We start from the raw sequence: 16,932 nt of genomic DNA on the forward strand, positions 1-16,932 counted from the left end.
TTACATATTTAAATCATAATAATATGTTCTTATGCATATCGGTTAGTACTGGATATACTCTTCATTAAAATAGTGATTGTCTAAACTTTGTTATATTTTTTCAGCACTGTTTATTACAGTAAATTTGGGTATAATTTAATTTTGATTTACAATTTATTTCCTTTCCCATTCAAAGAACTTATACCCTTAAAAGTTATATAGCTATATCTGGTTTCAAAGGAAGATCTCAGAACAAGATTTTAGAAATATCTATGCTTGGTTGATATCAAATGGAATATTGCTTTTGCAGACTATCTATTCTGTGATTTTTTTTTTGTCTAATCTTTAAAGAAGAAAATTATAGAAATATATTTGAATTTAATAATTAATATAAAAGTTAAGTGTAAGAGAATATACATCCTGTAAATAGTCTACTATTCATATATAGAACATAGATTATTAATTTTCAGATTTGCCAGTTCCCACTTGGTGATATCATAACAATTAATTATTTAAATTTCAAAAATTTAGTGATTCAGTAATGCTCTTAAATAAACATTTTTCTATTGTTAAATGTAAGCTGTCATTATTTAATATACAAACTCATGAATCTTTTTTAATATTTCTTTATTCATTATTATATTTGTGTGGATCCTTTGAATTCTTGTTTTGTTTCCAAATGATTTCTTAATGGTACAGAAACACTTTGTTTGTGGATGGCAATAATTGACAATTCTGCTAGAAACATCTTCCTGAAATAATGCTTAGATTTTTTTTATGAAAAGTTGATACGAGAGGACTGAGGTTTGATGCTTTTATTTTTATAATTTTATTATATTAGTATCAATTTATTTTGGTATTTAAGATTAGAATTATATTTTTAAAAACCTAAATCAAGGCTAGTAATTTCTGGATGCTTGCCTGAGACTTCTTAAAAGGACTGACTTGAGAGAATAATTGTTCAATAGTACTACCTGAAAATCTGTCCAGTCTACTGCATCTCAAGGAAGCACCCAAATACCTTCTCTTCTCTTCTCCCCTTACTCCATAAAAGTATCCAGTCCCTTGTGGAAAATCCTAGATGTCTTTATTTGTTTTTATTAACTAAATAAGATGTGAAAATCCATAAAAGAGTTTTGGGAGAGACTCAGCAGTTTATGAAATAACATTCTGTACATACTTAATATCCTTCAAGAGGTATATGCAAAATAGGATCACTACAAGATCACATTTGAATACGTGATCGTTATTGTAGTTACAACGCTGCTGTTTAAATTTTCTTGATACTTTCCATTAAAAGACTCCGTTCTCAGGTGCTTGTAACTTTGCCAAACTCTAGCAGTTTGCGCTGCAATTTCCCATATTGGGTATCTGTCTCAGACAGAAGTTGGAGAGTTTCAGCTAAAATGGTTCAGATGTTTCAAAGAGAGATTATGATCACTTTTTTGCCAATATTAAACAATGCTCAGAATATTAGCACCAAGAAGCTGTAGTGCCTCCCTGATTTTGAAGGGGATCTTGAAATTTGGTAGAGGGAAGTCACTCTTGCATTAGGAATGCTCCTTTTGCTATGCCCATGAAAACCTACCTAAATTTGGCCAGGTCAAGAGCCCCTGAAAATATCAGTTTGCACATACTTAATAGAGACTTATTTGGCTAAGAGTTCTCTGAAAATTCCATCTGTACTGAGCATACTCTGTCTCAGGGCTGCAGGACTTTTTGAATAGGACTTTTCCTGAAATTGCTGTTCTTGAATAGCAGGGGCTGCTATAGTGCCATGTGTTTGGAACTGAGAGTTGGGAGAGTGAATTGAAGGGGAGGAAGGAAAAAAAATACAGTAAGTAGACAAGCTTCAGAGGGATGGCGGAATGAGTCTGTAACAGGAAAAACTTAAACAACAAACCCTCTAGTAGCATCTTAAAGACTGAGTTACAAGTCAGATATCTGATTTGTGTCCATGTATTCTTTCCTGTAGAGACTGTCCAGTTTGCCCGATATACATTGCAGTGGAGCATTGCTGGCATTTGATGGCATTGATCACATTAGTGGATGTGCAATTAAATGAGTCTCTGATTTGGTGGCTGATGTGGTTGGGTCCAGTGATGAAAACGATTGTGTAGATGTGTGGGCATAGTTGGCACCGGGGCTGATTGCAGGCGTGGGTTCCTGCACACTTATGATGTAGCTGTGTTGCGTGGTTACCGGAAGGAATTTGTTTCAGGTTAGCTGGTTGTCTGTAAGCGAGAATTGGCCTTTCCCTCACAGCCTCTGAGAGTGAGGGGTCATTTTCCAGGATAGGTTGTAGATTTTTGATAATGCATTGGAAGGGTTTAAGTTGTGAACTGTAGGTGATAAGTGGAATTCTGTTGTTTTCTCTTTTGGGCCTGTCTTGAAGGAGTTCATGTCTGGGTACTTTTTTGGCTCTGTCAATTTGTTTTTTCACTTCTCTAGGTGGGTATTTCAGTTTTAAGAATGCTCTGTGTAGATCCTTTAGGTTTTTGTCTCTGTCTATGGGATTGGAGCAAATCCAGTTGTATCTTAAGGCTTGCCTGGAAGTCAACAATAGATTGAGAAATGCCTCTGGGATGGAAGCTAGAGGCATGGTAAGTGTAGCGGTCGGTAGGTTTCCGATATATGGTGGTAGAAATTGGTCCATCATTTAATTGTACTGTAGTGTCAAGGAAGTGGATTTCTCATGTGGATTGATCCAGGCTGAGGCTGATGATGGGGTGGAAGTTGTTGAAATCCTTGTGAAATTCTTCAAGGGTCTCTTTCCCGTTGGTCCGTATGATGATATTATCGATGTAGCGTAAGTAGAGTAGAGGTGTTAGGTGGCGAGAGCTGAGGAAATGTTCAAGGTCAGCCATAAAGATGTTGGCATATTGTGGTGTCATGTGGGTGTCCATCACTGTGCCGCTGACTTGACAATACAAATTGTCTCCAAATCGGAAGTAGTTGTGGGTGAGGACAAAGTTGCAGAGCTCTGTAACCAGGTGTGCATTGCTGTCATTGGGGATGGTGTTCCTGATCACCTGTAATCCTCTTTTTGTGGAATTAAACTTCATTCACAGGTTTTATTCTCATGCCTATGGTTAGAATCAGGATATCTGATGACTCGCACATTGTCAACCAACCAAACAATGAAGGTGCTAATGGTTCTTGATACCTGTTTAGAATCTGGTGTTGGTCATCTTCCTTTCCAAGTGCAAACTAATGGTTCTTATCAGCCTCTTATAACTACTAGGTCTTGAAGATGTTACTAGACTGTTTGTTGTTTAAGATTTTCCTGTTACAGACTCACTCAGTTATCCCTCTGAAGCTTATTTACTCTCTTTTTTTTCTTCCTTCCTTTCAATTTTTTGTCCTTCTTCCCCTCCCCCCACCCTTTTCCCTTATTTATCCTTGGATCTGGATTTCGAACACTCGGGTCATTTGAACAAGTGGGTTGTACCCACGAAAGCTCATGATACTATTTACATGTTTTGTTAGTCTTTAAAGTGCTACCAGACTCTTTGTTGTTTGTTTTTCCTATTTAAATCAAGTGACAAGTAAATTAGAAGATCACTGTTAGCAGTGCCCACAATATGCTAACTGCTGTTTAAACACACAGCAAGAACAGTTTCCTGCTTTCTGAGATCCTCCTGCCCCATTCCTTTACCCTCCCAAATGCTCTCTGGCTTAGGGCATTCTTTTCAGTTTAGTGCACTGATGTTTGTTTAGTTCTCCAGCTGTGGATCTAAAGGTTCCAACTCTTATGATGCATGCTGGGGATCCGTATGGCTCTACAGTATGGAATGTCTTTTTTTTTTTTTATTTAAAAAATGGGGAAGGAGATTGCATTTAAAACAAACCAACCTGTAGAAAGGATCCAGTTCTCCAGGGTAGCAATCAGCTATCTTAAGCATGAGATGATTCCCTGCTTAAATCCACTGTCTCATTGACTACACTACATACTCTCCAAACTTTGCACAGGTGAGGCATAGATCCTGTAAACAAGTCTCCTTCAGTATACAACCTGGGTTCACTGCCAGAGTGTCAGTCGTATGAATTGGTTTGGGCTGTTCCTGGGAGGGGAAAAATACTGTGTGCTAATACATGTGCACAAGACCATTGAATTTATGCCTTAAATCTATAGAGGCCTGCAAATCCATGGATATCTGTTTTATATCTGCAGATAGAATAGTAATAGAAATGTAGCCGTGTTAGTCTGGTGTAGCTGAAGCAAAATGCAGGACTATGTAGCACTTTAAAGACTAACAAGATGGTTTATTAGATGATGAGCTTTCGTGGGCCAGACCCACTTCCTCAGATCAAATAGTGGAAGAAAATAGTCACAACCATATATACCAAAGGATACAATTGTATCCATATATACCAAAGGATACAATATATATGGTTGTGACTATTTTCTTCCATTATTTGATCTGAGGAAGTGGGTCTGGCCCACGAAAGCTCATCATCTAATAAACCATCTTGTTAGTCTTTAAAGTGCTACATAGTCCTGCATTTTATATCTGCAGATATGGATGGAAATATCTGCGGCTCGTTTTTGCAGATATGAATGTGGATAGAAATTTTTGGATATCCACGGCTCATTTTTGTATCCACATGGGGCTCTATAAATGTGGCATTTTTGAACTTTCAGTTCTTGATCTTGCACCAGGAATTTTTTTTCATTGTAATATTTTTGAAATAGTATTATAGATTGTTCTGAAGACTACATTATTTTTGTTGTTTTAAAAGTAGGAGTAATTAATTACAAATGCCTGATATTTGATATTGGAGTGAAGAGATAAGTTAGGGTATGTCTACACAGCCGTTATTTTTAAATAACTTTACTAGTGTCTATACAGCCAAACCGCTATTTTGAAATTAATTCGAAATAGCGGAGCACTTATTTCAAATTTGGTAAACCTCATTCCACAAGGAATAATGCCAAATTCGAAATAACTATTTCGAAATAAGTGTCTACACAGCCACTCCAACCTCAACCAAGAACACTCCTCTCCCTCCCCTTTCCCCAGAGTCCTTAAAGGGGTTCACTCTGGCCACAGTGCCTGTGCCAGCTCCAAGCCTGCCAGCCCAGAGCCAGCAGTCACTGCCCCTGACCCAGTGGCCCCAAAACATGAGCCAGCAAGCCACTGGCAGCCAGCCCTCCACCACTCCCCAGGAGCAGTCTGCCAGCTCCCAGGAGCCTGCCAGAGCCCGGAGAAGGCAGGCACCTTTCTGGTCCAGGGTAGAGATCATGGACCGTATTCAGGTTTGGGGGGGGATGCCCCCAACGTCCATTATCTCTGCACTAGACGGAGAAACGAGGCTGTCTATGGCAGGATAGCTGCCAGCCTGGCCACCAAAGGCCACATGCGAACCCAGGAGCAGGTTTGCATGAAAATGAAGTTGATCTGGCAAGACCCTGAGCCCTGAGCTTCCCCTTCCCCCTTCTTTCCTTGCTTCCCCCTTCCAGTTTCCTCCTACCTTCTCCTACCCTCTCTCTTCCCCTCTCCCACCTTCTTTCTCCAGTCTCACCAGAGTTTCATTCCACCCCTCAGTTTTGTTAAATAAAGAGAGTTTGTGTTCATGAAAATACGTGTCTTTTATTTGACATCAGGAAGGGGGGTTAGGGAGGGGTAAGTGGAAGGACGTGAGGGAGGAATGAGGCACAGTCCCCCAGTGGGGCAGACCAGGGAGGCTCTTAGTGCTCCTCAGGGTGGAAGCTATCCAGCAGGGCCTCTTGGATACTGACAGTTCCCCCCCCCCCCCCATAGACCTCCCAGATGGCAGCCTGCAGAAAGTGCAGCCAGACTTGCAGCAACGCGTCCACGAGAAGCACCAGAGTGCCCAGGGGCAGCTCTGGTTCGATGTTGCAGGGTACTGTGGTGTCCCAAGTGAGGGCAACCAGAGAGCGCACAAACAAAATGCTTTTTTGTTCCTCATCGAGGTAGGCAAGCAAGTAGGCAAACCGGGGGGAGGGAAAGGTTCCTTTAAGCACAGGCCTCAGCCTCAGGCAGCAGCCACGCAAAGTAATTCCTGACCTGATGCTCTGCCGGACCTGGTTCTGTCTGGCCTTAAATGTGATTCAGCGTCCACTCAGTTGGACGCGCTATTTTGAAATAGCAAAATGCTATTTTGAAATGCATTTGTGTGTAGACATGTTATTTTGAAATAATGCTGTAGTGTAGACATATCCTTATAGAATGAAATAAGTGCTATAACATTGGTCCAGAGAGGGCTGTATGATTCCTCTCCATCTTATCTATTTATATTCTTTGTATCTGTTTTTTGTGTGTTTATATATAAGAACAAACTATGCCAGCAGCCTTACACTAATTAGCAATGTTGTTATAAATAAACTGCCATCCGTGCATCTAATTAATAAAATAACTTAATATAATCATGTAATGCATTTTCAAGGCAAAATTAATAAATGCCAGTCTTCTTAATTAAAAAGAAATCTAGAGTATAGTGTTTCATTACATGCATTTAAATACTAGAGTAATCAGAGGAAGTGGGGAGGCTTGACTTGCATATGTAATAAATTTCCATTTAAAAATGTAAGTTTCCTCAACAGTTGAGCCTCCTGTATTTCAGCTGTTGAGCCTCCTGTATTTCAGCTCTTCATTTTAAAATAAACCTTCATTATTTGAGAGCCAAGCATCTCAGGGGAGAGAGGACTACCCCACCTCCTCTCACCACAGCAGCTTGGAGCCATGTCAGAAGCTCCTCTCCATGGCCACTGCAGCTCCAGTGGGCACAGCTGGGGGAGGGGTGCATGTCCCTGAGCTGAGGCAGGTCCAGGTTTGTGTGTCCCCAATGCTTCCCAACCAGAGTGAAGAATGTAGTGAACTGTGCATTTTCCCCACGTTCCCTGACAAAGCAGGAAAAGAGGTGCCTGAGGGGTGGAAGGCTCTGGGCCGGGGCAATCCTGGCACAACTAAACCCACACCTTGCTTTAAGCTGTTAAGAGGAAGGTATGTACCAAATTTGGTGGTCCTAGCTCTTGCCATTTAGGAGGAGTTCTTGAACAAACAAAAGGATATTCTCAAATATATAGTAGATAAGGATGTGTTACCCTGGTAGAGAACTTGGCTATAATATAAGCAGCACAGTTCAGATGAACAAGCATTGTTCTAGGGTGGCCTTCTTTGCTTAGAAAAATTACCTTGCTTTATATCCTTACTACAGTAGTCTCCAACCTTTTTATGCATGACATCACTTTTTGAATGTAAGTGCAATCCAAGATCTACCTGAAACCCAAATACTCTTGCCTTGCCTCCTTTGTGCCTCTTCTCCAAGGCCCCGGTCCTGCTCACTCTGTTCCCCATCCTCCCTCACTATCACCAGGCAGGGGCAGAGGGTTTGGGTGCAGGCTCTTGCCTTGGATTAAGGGATTTGGAATGTGAGAGGGGCTCTGAGCTGATCTTGAGGCAGGCAGTTGGAATGTCTGAGGGGGTTCTAGGCACAGGCTCTGGGAGAACATTTGGATGCAGGGATGCTCGGGACTAGGGCAGGAGCTTGTGGTGCAGGAGGAGGTTCATGGCTGGGGTAGGGTTTCAGGATGTGGGCACTGCTTACCTCAGGTGGCTTCTGGGTGGTGGTGCAGTGGGGTTAAGGCAGGCTCACCCCTGTCTTGACCCTGAACCACTCCCAAAAGCAGCCAGCAAACTCCATCTCGAGTCCTGTTGTATCCTATCTCCGCAGAGCAGAGAGGGGACACAAAGTGGGAGGGAAGGCCCATTGACATCAGCACCTCTCTTCTCCCTCCCCTGCCCTGTTTTTTTTTTTAAAAAAAAGCAGGAGGCTCCTGGTGAGACATCTCCAAGGCAAAGGGCAGGAGATGTGCAGCTGTGGGGGGAGGGGCAGTTGAAGTGCTGGCACTTCATAAATCTCTTGGCCAAACCATTTAGGATCACCTGTCAGAGGCTTGATCTACTAGTTGGTAACCACTATCTTGCTAGAAGACTTACCTTACATTGCCCAGGTCCTTCAGGGCAGGGGTTGGCTGTGTAGGAGGTGTAGGAGTTCAGAAAGTGCCTGGTGGTTGTGGGGGGGGGGGGGGGGAGAAGGGAGGGCAGAAGGAGGCTGTGGGGCACAGGGTCCAGGAGACAGGGTTGGGAGTTACCTCTTCTCCCCATGGCTGGTGGGCCCTTTCCTCTACCCCTGCCAACTAGGGGCCTTTTTTCTTTCCTTTCCTCCCCTCCCCAGTTCCCATTCCTGGCTAGCAGGGACCTTTTTCCTCTCCCTCCCTCCAGCTCTGCAGCCAAGGTCGGAGTGGGAAGGTTTGGGGCATGGGTGCTACTTACGCCATCTAGTGGCAAGCAAGGTGGTGAGCCCCAGCCCCCGCTGGCCACTCCCTTGGTGGTGTGGATGCCTCCAGTGGTCACTCTGTAGTATAGCTCTCTCGTGCTTTCTCTGACCCCAGTGGCCATTGTGAGTATCCCTCTTCCCTGCCCCTTCCCATCTTCTGGAAAACAGTCCCATTCCAGGGACTTCCCATTGTCCTGGCACAGTCAAACCCTGATCTAGCTTTAAGTTAGAATAAGAGGAAGCTGCATACCAAATTTGGTGGCAGTAGCTCTTACTGTTCAGGAGGAGTTCTTGAACAAACAGACTCAGACAGATGGACTCACAGACAGACACATTCTAAATATATAGATAGATAATAGTTAATTCTTCTTCAGCTTGAGTACTTTGAACAAGTCTGTTTTTGAGTAAACCAACTCCCCCATTTATTTTGGTAGAACAGTTTCAGTACTCATGTAAAACTAAATTCTGTTGTTAATTGAAATACCATAGTAAGAGCTACAATTGCAATATTCTCCTCATCCTGGCAACCCCATACTTCTTCAACATGATCAACATGAAGTCTGCCTCTTACATAATTTTGGCTGAATGTTGTATTGATCTTCTATTAGAATATTGTTCTTTAAAAATTCTCCAGTGATGTACACTGCCTTGCTTCTTATTTTTTCCTGTTGAATTTACGTAACGATAAAGAAGCACAAAGGAACTAGGGCTTGCTTACAGTAAGATTTCATGCACTGGAATATCCATTTCTAATGTGTATTTATACAGAACTTCTGAGGCTTCATAGCATATTACAGGTATGAAAAAACTGATCCTTTCCTCAGACCTATTGGACAGGTAAGTTTCAGATGAGGTACAGAACAGTGAAGTGCCTTGCCTCTCGTTACACAGGAAATCAACCAAAACTCCTGACCCACTCACTTATGTAATTTTAACACAAGAAAATCCTTCCACCTTAGAAGTTGAAAGAAACTTCTGAGGACTTGAAGAATAAAACTTTAAGAAGAAAATAGGGGGGTAGTACCTGCTCTTCAGTTGATTTCTCTTTAAAAGTTCATTAAATTTAGTGTACAGGCAGTCCCCGAGTGACGCGGAACCGACTTATGTTGGATCCGCAGTTACGAACAGGGCCGTTCCTCTCCCTGGTCTCCAGCAGACCAGGGAGAGGAAGCAAAGCGGTGGAACACGTGGGCAGCGGACAGGGCTGTCCATTGCCCACACGCTCCGCGGCTTGGCTCTGCTTTGCCCCCCGCCCCCGTCCCCCCCCCCGTCCCCCTGGTCTGCAGACCAGGGGGACGGTGGGGGGGGGGGAGAGGAAGCAGAGCCAAGCCGCGGAGCACCCGGCCAGCTGACAGCCAAGACGCGTCTGGGCTGTCAGCTGACCGCGCGCTCCGTGGCTTGGCTCTGCTTTGCTCTCCCCCCCCCCCCCCCCCCCGGTCCTCCTGGTCTGCAGACCGGGGGGGGGGGGGGGGGGGGCAAAGCAGAGCCAAGCCGCGGAGCGCGAGGTCAGCTGACAGCCCAGACGCGTCTCGGCTGTCAGCTGGCCGGGTGCTCCGTGGCTTGGCTCTGCTTCCTCTCCCCCCTCCCCCTCCCGCCGTCCCCCTGGTCTGCAGACCAGGGGGACGGGGGCGGGGGGCAAAGCAGAGCAAAGCACCCCAGCTGTTCGGCCCCAGGCGTCCCCAAGTCAGCCGCTGCTGAAACTGACCAGTGGCTGACTACAGGAAGCCCCTGCCCCGGGCTTCCTGGAATCAGCCGCTGATCAGTTTCAGCAGCGGCTGAATCTGGACGCCAGTTCCGACTTACATAGAGATTCAACTTAAGAACAAACCTACAGTCCCTATCTTGTACGTAACCCGGGGACTGCCTGTATTTCAGTTTAGGCAAGATTTTGTGTATGGGCATGTCTGTACTGGAAAATTATTTTGAAATATCTCTGTGTTATTCTTGGTGGAAAGCAGGAGTTATTTTGAAATAACCAGCCTTTTATTTCGTAACAATGGGCTTAGTAATGTGGACACTCTGCTTGTTTTTTTGAAATAAGGGGAGTTATTTAGAAATAACTCGCTAGTGTAGAACAGGGCTATAAGTCCTATCAACAGGTTAAAACAATACAAACAAACCTATATTACATTGACTTTATTGGCTTGGAGCCATCGAGTGCAATGGGTTATAGGATCATTGCCCCACAGTGCTAGACACTGTCCAAAAACATAGGAAGACAATTCCTCCATCCTGTCCTGACAGTTTGTATTAGGACAATCTGTATTAGTAGTGCATTGCCATTTGATTTATTCACTGTTGCCTAACTTTTTTTTTTTTACTCTTAGCTTTGTCTTTAGGCGGTCTCATTAACTTGTACTTTCTTCATAATATTTGCCCAGAACTTCAATAGTAAGCTGCTCTGTAGTAATGTCATACAGCCTAATTCCTTCTGGAATTTTATATGCACTGTAACTACCACAGTTTGCAATCAGCAGTAGACTGTGCAATGTCATTGTTCTCTAAATACAGGAAACCCTTACCATTCACAGTAGATGCATTCCTGCATCCACCGCCAGTGCTGAAATTTGTGAATACTGGGAGCCATGGCTCCCAGGCCTGTGATGAGCTTGTGGCTCCTGAACTCACTTCAGGGGCTAGGAGCTGCAGGGAACTCACTGTGGGGCCTGGCCCCTGCTACTCCTCCCCCATTATCCCCTCCAGGCTGGGACAGGAGACCTGCAACTACGTGGAACCATAAATAGCAATTCCACAAATGGGGGGGTCTCTGGTTTGCAGTCTATCCACAGTCTATTATGAGATAAGATTAGGAATGCTCCATAGATGAAATTCTGAGTAATTGAAGTACCACCTTGCTCCAAGAGTCACAGACCTACCCATTGAATTATATAAGGTTAGTAATTTTAACTGTCAACACTTTTGCTTTGACTAGTGAGGAGTATTTTGTTATCAGGAAAATCCCTGTGCAGGTTAGCTTTGCAGTGAAATGGGGATTTCTGTGAATCGGTATGGTGGTTTTATGCATGATCAGGACTAAGTTGGATGGGCAAAAACTTGTGGGAAAAGCTTGCTTTGCATCTGGGTGCTCTAGTTCTATATTTTACCTAGGTTTTTATGCGGTTCCTTTTTCCTTTTGGGGTTTTGATCTGGGGTAGGGTAGCATGATTTAAGCCAGTGGTTAAATCACTGATTTAATTAATTCTTTAAACAGGTAAAGCAGAAAACCTTGATTTAAATGAATGGTTTTGTATTTTTACTTATTTTCCTTGGCCTCTGTTTGTCAGAGGCTGGAGAGGGATGGCAGGAGACAAATCGCTTGATCATTGTCTTCGGTCCACCCTCTCTGGGGCACTTGGTGCTGGCCACTGTCAGTAGACAGGATACTGGGCGAGATGGACCTTTGGTCTGACCCAGTACGGCCGTTCTTATGTTCTTAAATACAAGTTAATGCAATCAATGCAAATTAAAACATGTTGTTTTGTAACTTTTTATAGCCTCTGCATTAAATTTGGATTTTTTTTGCTAACCAGAATACACTATATCCATACACACTTATTTAAGCAATTTTATAATTTAACATGTCTTTATTCAGAAGAATTCTTTACTTTTTCATGTTTGACATTGGTGACTGACACATTTCTTTTTCCTTTTTTGTTTTTAAGCTTGTATCAAGCTGCATTTGGATGCAAAGTGGAATTCAATTAAATGCACAACAGCATTTAAATTTTTAATTGTTAAATAAAATTCAGTTGAATATGCTCGATACGTTAAAAAAAAGGTGTTGATAAAGAGGTATTCTGCATTTAAAACTGACTTATTAAACAAAGGAAGCATTATCTAGAGTTGTAAATTTTAATTGATAACTTCCTGGTCACTAAATCCTTCAGGGTTTGAGAACTCATAAATCTCATCCTCTCCCACACTGTTTATATTCATAGGTTGGAAGAAGAAAATGAGCTTTGCCTTTTCATCTCCCATTTGGTGTATTAATTTAGAGTGAACTAATCCAAGTTTAAAAATGTTTTCTTAACTTTTGAAAACAATAGTTTTTTTTCTGTTGGTGCCATTTAGTGTCTGGTTCCAAGTGCTTAACCAGTGATTTTCACCAATTCAGTAGCTTTCCTTTCTTAAAAACTTTAGTGGCAAACTTGTACTGCTTACATGGTTCACCTCTAGCTCTGAAATTTCTTGTAGTTGTCTTAGTTTTTAGATGCCTATGGTATAACAGCATATTTTTTCTTCCTAGTAAACATCTACTCTGGTACACTGTTGAGAACATTGGCATGAAAATGAGGCAGAGTAATTGCTGCTTCATTGCCTATAATTTTAACTTTGTTGATTTTTTTTTTCCTGCATCTGAAGTTCTGTCCAAATTTCAACAATATCAGCAATAGAGCAGCTATCCTTTTGTAATTTATCCAGTGTTTTGGAAATAGTTTTCAGTATATTCAGCACACTTAAGAATGACCATACTGGGTCAGACCAACGGTCCATCTAACCCAGTATCCTGTTTGTTGACAGTGGCCAATATCAGATGCCCCCAAGGGAGGGAACACAACAGGTTATCCTCACGTGATCCCACCCTGTCATTTCCAGACAAACAGAAGCTAGGGACACCATTCCTACCCATCCTGGCTAATAATATTTGATGGACCTAACCTCCATAAATCTAACAGAGTTCAAAAAAAGAGCTACATAAAGTCAGCTTTCACCACATCCTCTGGCAAGGAGTTTGAGAGGTTGACTGTGTGCTAAGTGAAGAAAAACTTCCTTTTGTTTGTTTTAAATCTGCTACCTATTAATTTCATTTGGTGACCCCTAGTTCTTATATTGTGGGAATAAGTAAATAACTTTTCTTTATTCATTTTTTCCACACCAGTCATGATTTTATTGATCTCTTATCCTATCCTCCCTTAGTCTCCTCTTTTCTAAGATGGAAAGTCCCAGTCTTTATTTTAGTTGCCCTTCTCTGAACCTTTTCTAATGCATATCTATATATATCTATATATCTATCTATCTATATATATAAGATGAGGTGATCACATCTGTACGCAATATTCAAGATGTGGGCACACCATAGTTTTATATAAAAGCAATAAGATATTTTCTGTCTTATTCTGTATCCCTTTTTTAATGATTCCTAACATTCTATTTGCTTTTTCAACTGCCGCTGTGCACTGAGTGGATGTTTTCAGAGAACTATCCACAATGACTCCAAGATCTCTTTTTTTGAGTAGTTGCAGCCAAATTAGTCTCCATCATATTGTATATGTAGTTAGGATTATTTTTTCCAATGTGCATTACTTTACATTTATCAACATTAAATTTCATTTGCTGTTTGATTACCCAATCACTTAGTTTGGTGAGATCTTTTGGAAGCTCTTCACAGTCTGCTTTGATCTTAACTGTCTTGAGCAGCTTCGTATCCTCTGCAAATTTTGGTACTTCACTGTTTACCCCTTTATCTAGATCATCTATAAATAAATTGAGCAGGATTGGTCCCAAGACAGACCCTTGGGGGACCCCATTAGTTACCTCTCTCCACTCTAAAAATTTGCCATTTATTCTTATCCTTTGTTTCCTGCCTTTTAATCAGTTATCAATCCATGAAAGGACTTCCTCTTTTATCCCATGACAACTTACTTTACTTGAGAGCCTTCTGTAAGGGACCTTGTCAAAGGCTTTCTGGAAATCTAAGTATACTATATCCACTGGATCCCCCCTTGTCCGCACTTTCTGCATTTCTCTTCAGTCCACTGTTTAGTGGTATATCATATAAATGTATACATTTAAGTAGTTTTAATTGATTTTAATAAATTTAGACCTTAACCTAGATTGCCATAATTTCACATTTCATTTTAATTAGCGTATTTTGAAATTTAATGTTTTTCATTTTTTAACAAAAGCATTTAATCTTTGAAAAGTATTTTATTCATTGTCATTATTTCAAGTCATTAAAGTAATAGGTTATTTTCCCTGTATAGGAGAACTTCCTGGCACACACACTCTCTTACTTCCCTTAAGTATGATTGATCAGTCAAGCCAAAAAATGGTTTGTCTGGAAGATTATTTTGGTTGGGCAAAAGAAACATTTCCCACAATAACTTTTGATACAGTCACTCACAATATTCTTGCCAGCAAGTTAAGGGAATTGTGATTGGATAAATGGACTGTAAGGTGGATAGAAAGCTGGCTAGATCAGGGTTTCCCAAACTTTTTACTTTAGTTGGAACCTGTTTTTTTTCAGTACTGTGTTTTGCAGCCCAAAAATATAAACGTATATAAAAAAATGAAAAATGAATAAATTTTCAGTGTTTCACCCGGCTGCATCTTCCACCAAGCCTGGGCCAGGGCTTGTGGGACCCAGCGCCACATGAGCACTTCAGGAGGCGGGAGCAGGAGCAGACTGGGGGTAGGTTATTAGGCTAAGAGGGAGAGTGCAAGGAAGGGTAAGGTTGCCAGGTGTCCGGTTTTGTACTGGACGGTCCGGTATTTGAAGACTTTGTCTGGGAAAGAAATTGAGAAATTACCAGACATATAAAATGCCTGGTATTTTTTAATTAGGTATGTTTTATTATAATTAGGTGTATTAGTCCTTAGCTGCCTGGCTGGTAGATGTGCTCACACTGTCTGAGTGTGTCTACCTGCCAGGCAGTTCACAACCACTCCAGGGAGGGTATGAGGGGGCAGAATGGAATCCCTGGCCAGACTCACTCGTCTGCCAGGGTCTGTAGGATCTGCATGTGCCCAAGTCAGTCCCGCTCTTCCCCCCCCCCCCCTCTTCCCGATCTCTTCTGTCCAGCCCTGCTTCCGGCAGCTGATTCTCCCCTCCTCCTCCTTCTCCTGATCTCCCCTGGTCAGCTTCCCCTTCCCCCGTGTAGCCCTGGTTCCGCCGCCTGCCCTCTCCGATCTCCGCCACCGGACAGCCCCGCTGCCCCCAACCCTGCTTCCGCCGCCCGCCCGCCCACCCGGATCTCCGCGGGACAGCCCCGCTGCCCCCAGCCCTGCTTTGCCCGCCTGCCCGGATCTCCACCGGGACAGCCCCGCTGCCTCCAGCACTGCTTCCCGGCAGCTGGTTCCTCCCCCACCCCAACCTAGCCCACCCCGCTCTGCTTCCCTCCCGGCAGCCCTCCTGAGGCCTGGTATTTTTTTCGTACTGGGCTGCGGCCCATAGTTTGGGAAACGCTGCTCTAGAACACACTTTCACCTCTATTGTATAATGATTTTGTATAAAGTATGCCTTGTGAGGTGGTATTTTAAGTCTTGATCTATTGAAATTAGTAGCCGGTTTGATTGTATGTGCTGTCACTGTGTGTGAAGTTATGAAGATTGTGTGTGTGTGTGTGTGTGTGTGTGTGTGTGTGTATTGCTGAGCTATGTTCGAAACTTCCATGACCGTCCTTTCAGATAGGAACTAGATAAATTTTCACAAATACCAATTGAAGACTGTTGCATCTTCAGTGTGATCTGAATTTTTAGAAATCAGGCTCTTAAAACCTTCATTTCTTTTTCACCCACTTACTTATGAGTCATCCTTCTCAGCATTAACCACAATCAAAACATAGTATTGCTCCCAGCTTGCTGTTGAAGATGACTTACATCTCCTCCTTTCTATGTTGGAACTCCAAATTCCACTACATTGTACAATGAGGAAATAAACACACCCCTCCCACTGATATTCATGTATTTGTATGATTTTTGTATATGAAGTTAGGAATATGGGCTCTGTTCTTGCATTGTAAATGTTCTCTGTCTGGGAGAGAACAATGGGCTTGGATTGCCTATTGTGAGGAAGGATTGATCAGTAAATGGCTTTGCTAACTAGCCCTGTTTCGTGGACAATGTCTCTTGGAGTGGCCAATACACACTTGAGGAATGTGTCTGGAAACCTGCAGACTGGCCAGTGCATAATGGCTACTTGCATGTGAAACAGAGATAGGTCACTTGATCATGTGACTAGCTGCAGCTTGAGAGACACCAGGAATATAAAAGTGCCATGAGGTTGTCTCCATCTTGTCTTCAATCTTGCTACTGATTCCAGATGCAGCCTTGCTAGGGACAGAGAGCTGGGAAGGATTGGTAACCCATCCTAATACAGGATGTACACCAGAGACTTCTAGGCTAGCAGTTTGTAACATCTCTGCTAAGAACCTGCATTGAGAACTTCGTAATTGATGTATGTACTGTATTCTCCTTTACAATCTTGCTCTCAACCTTTTCTTTCTTTTATTAATAAACGTTTAGATTTTAGATTCTAAAGGATTGGCTCAGCATGCTCTTGTGGATAAGATCTAAAGTGTAAATTGACCAGGGACTGTGGCTGGTTCTTTAGGACCAGGAGGATCTGTTCAGAGTTGGTGAGATTGGGTTTTATAACTCCGCACCTGTACGTGTGGCCCGGGGTTGATTGTGGCACAGGGAGAGCTGGGGTATCTGAGGGGTTTTGCTTGTGAGGCTTCCTGCTGGCCAGGTTGGTAGCTGAAGCACTCTGTGTTACTGGTTTGTGGCCTTTTTTGGGAAAGGTCTCTAGTCGACGGCTGTAAGCAGCCGTGGTTTTGAGCAATTAGCCCTGAGCTGACACCCTCAGCGGTCCCTCACAGATGGATATTGTATTGAATTAATATATACCATTGTTTGGTATCATGTTTC

The 16,932-nt window shown here is 42.7% G+C and overlaps 1 protein-coding gene across 6 annotated transcripts in view; it reads left to right on the top strand.

The window, feature by feature from the left end:
- Nucleotides 1-16,932, top strand: part of CDK8 (cyclin dependent kinase 8) — a 180,390-nt gene that overhangs the window by 76,694 nt on the left and 86,764 nt on the right. Inside the window, exon 1 of one of the 6 annotated variants that reach the window (XM_089775519.1) lies at nucleotides 15,667-16,459. The exons of the other annotated variants lie outside the window; for them this stretch is intronic. The gene's annotated coding sequence lies outside the window, so the exon portion shown is untranslated. Of the gene's footprint in view, nucleotides 1-15,666; nucleotides 16,460-16,932 lie in introns of those variants that run through there. 6 annotated transcript variants of the gene reach the window in all.

This window comes from Pelodiscus sinensis, chromosome 1 (genome assembly GCF_052426305.1).
Source record: "Pelodiscus sinensis isolate ZL-2025 chromosome 1, ASM5242630v1, whole genome shotgun sequence".
Lineage (NCBI taxonomy): Eukaryota > Metazoa > Chordata > Testudines > Trionychidae > Pelodiscus > Pelodiscus sinensis.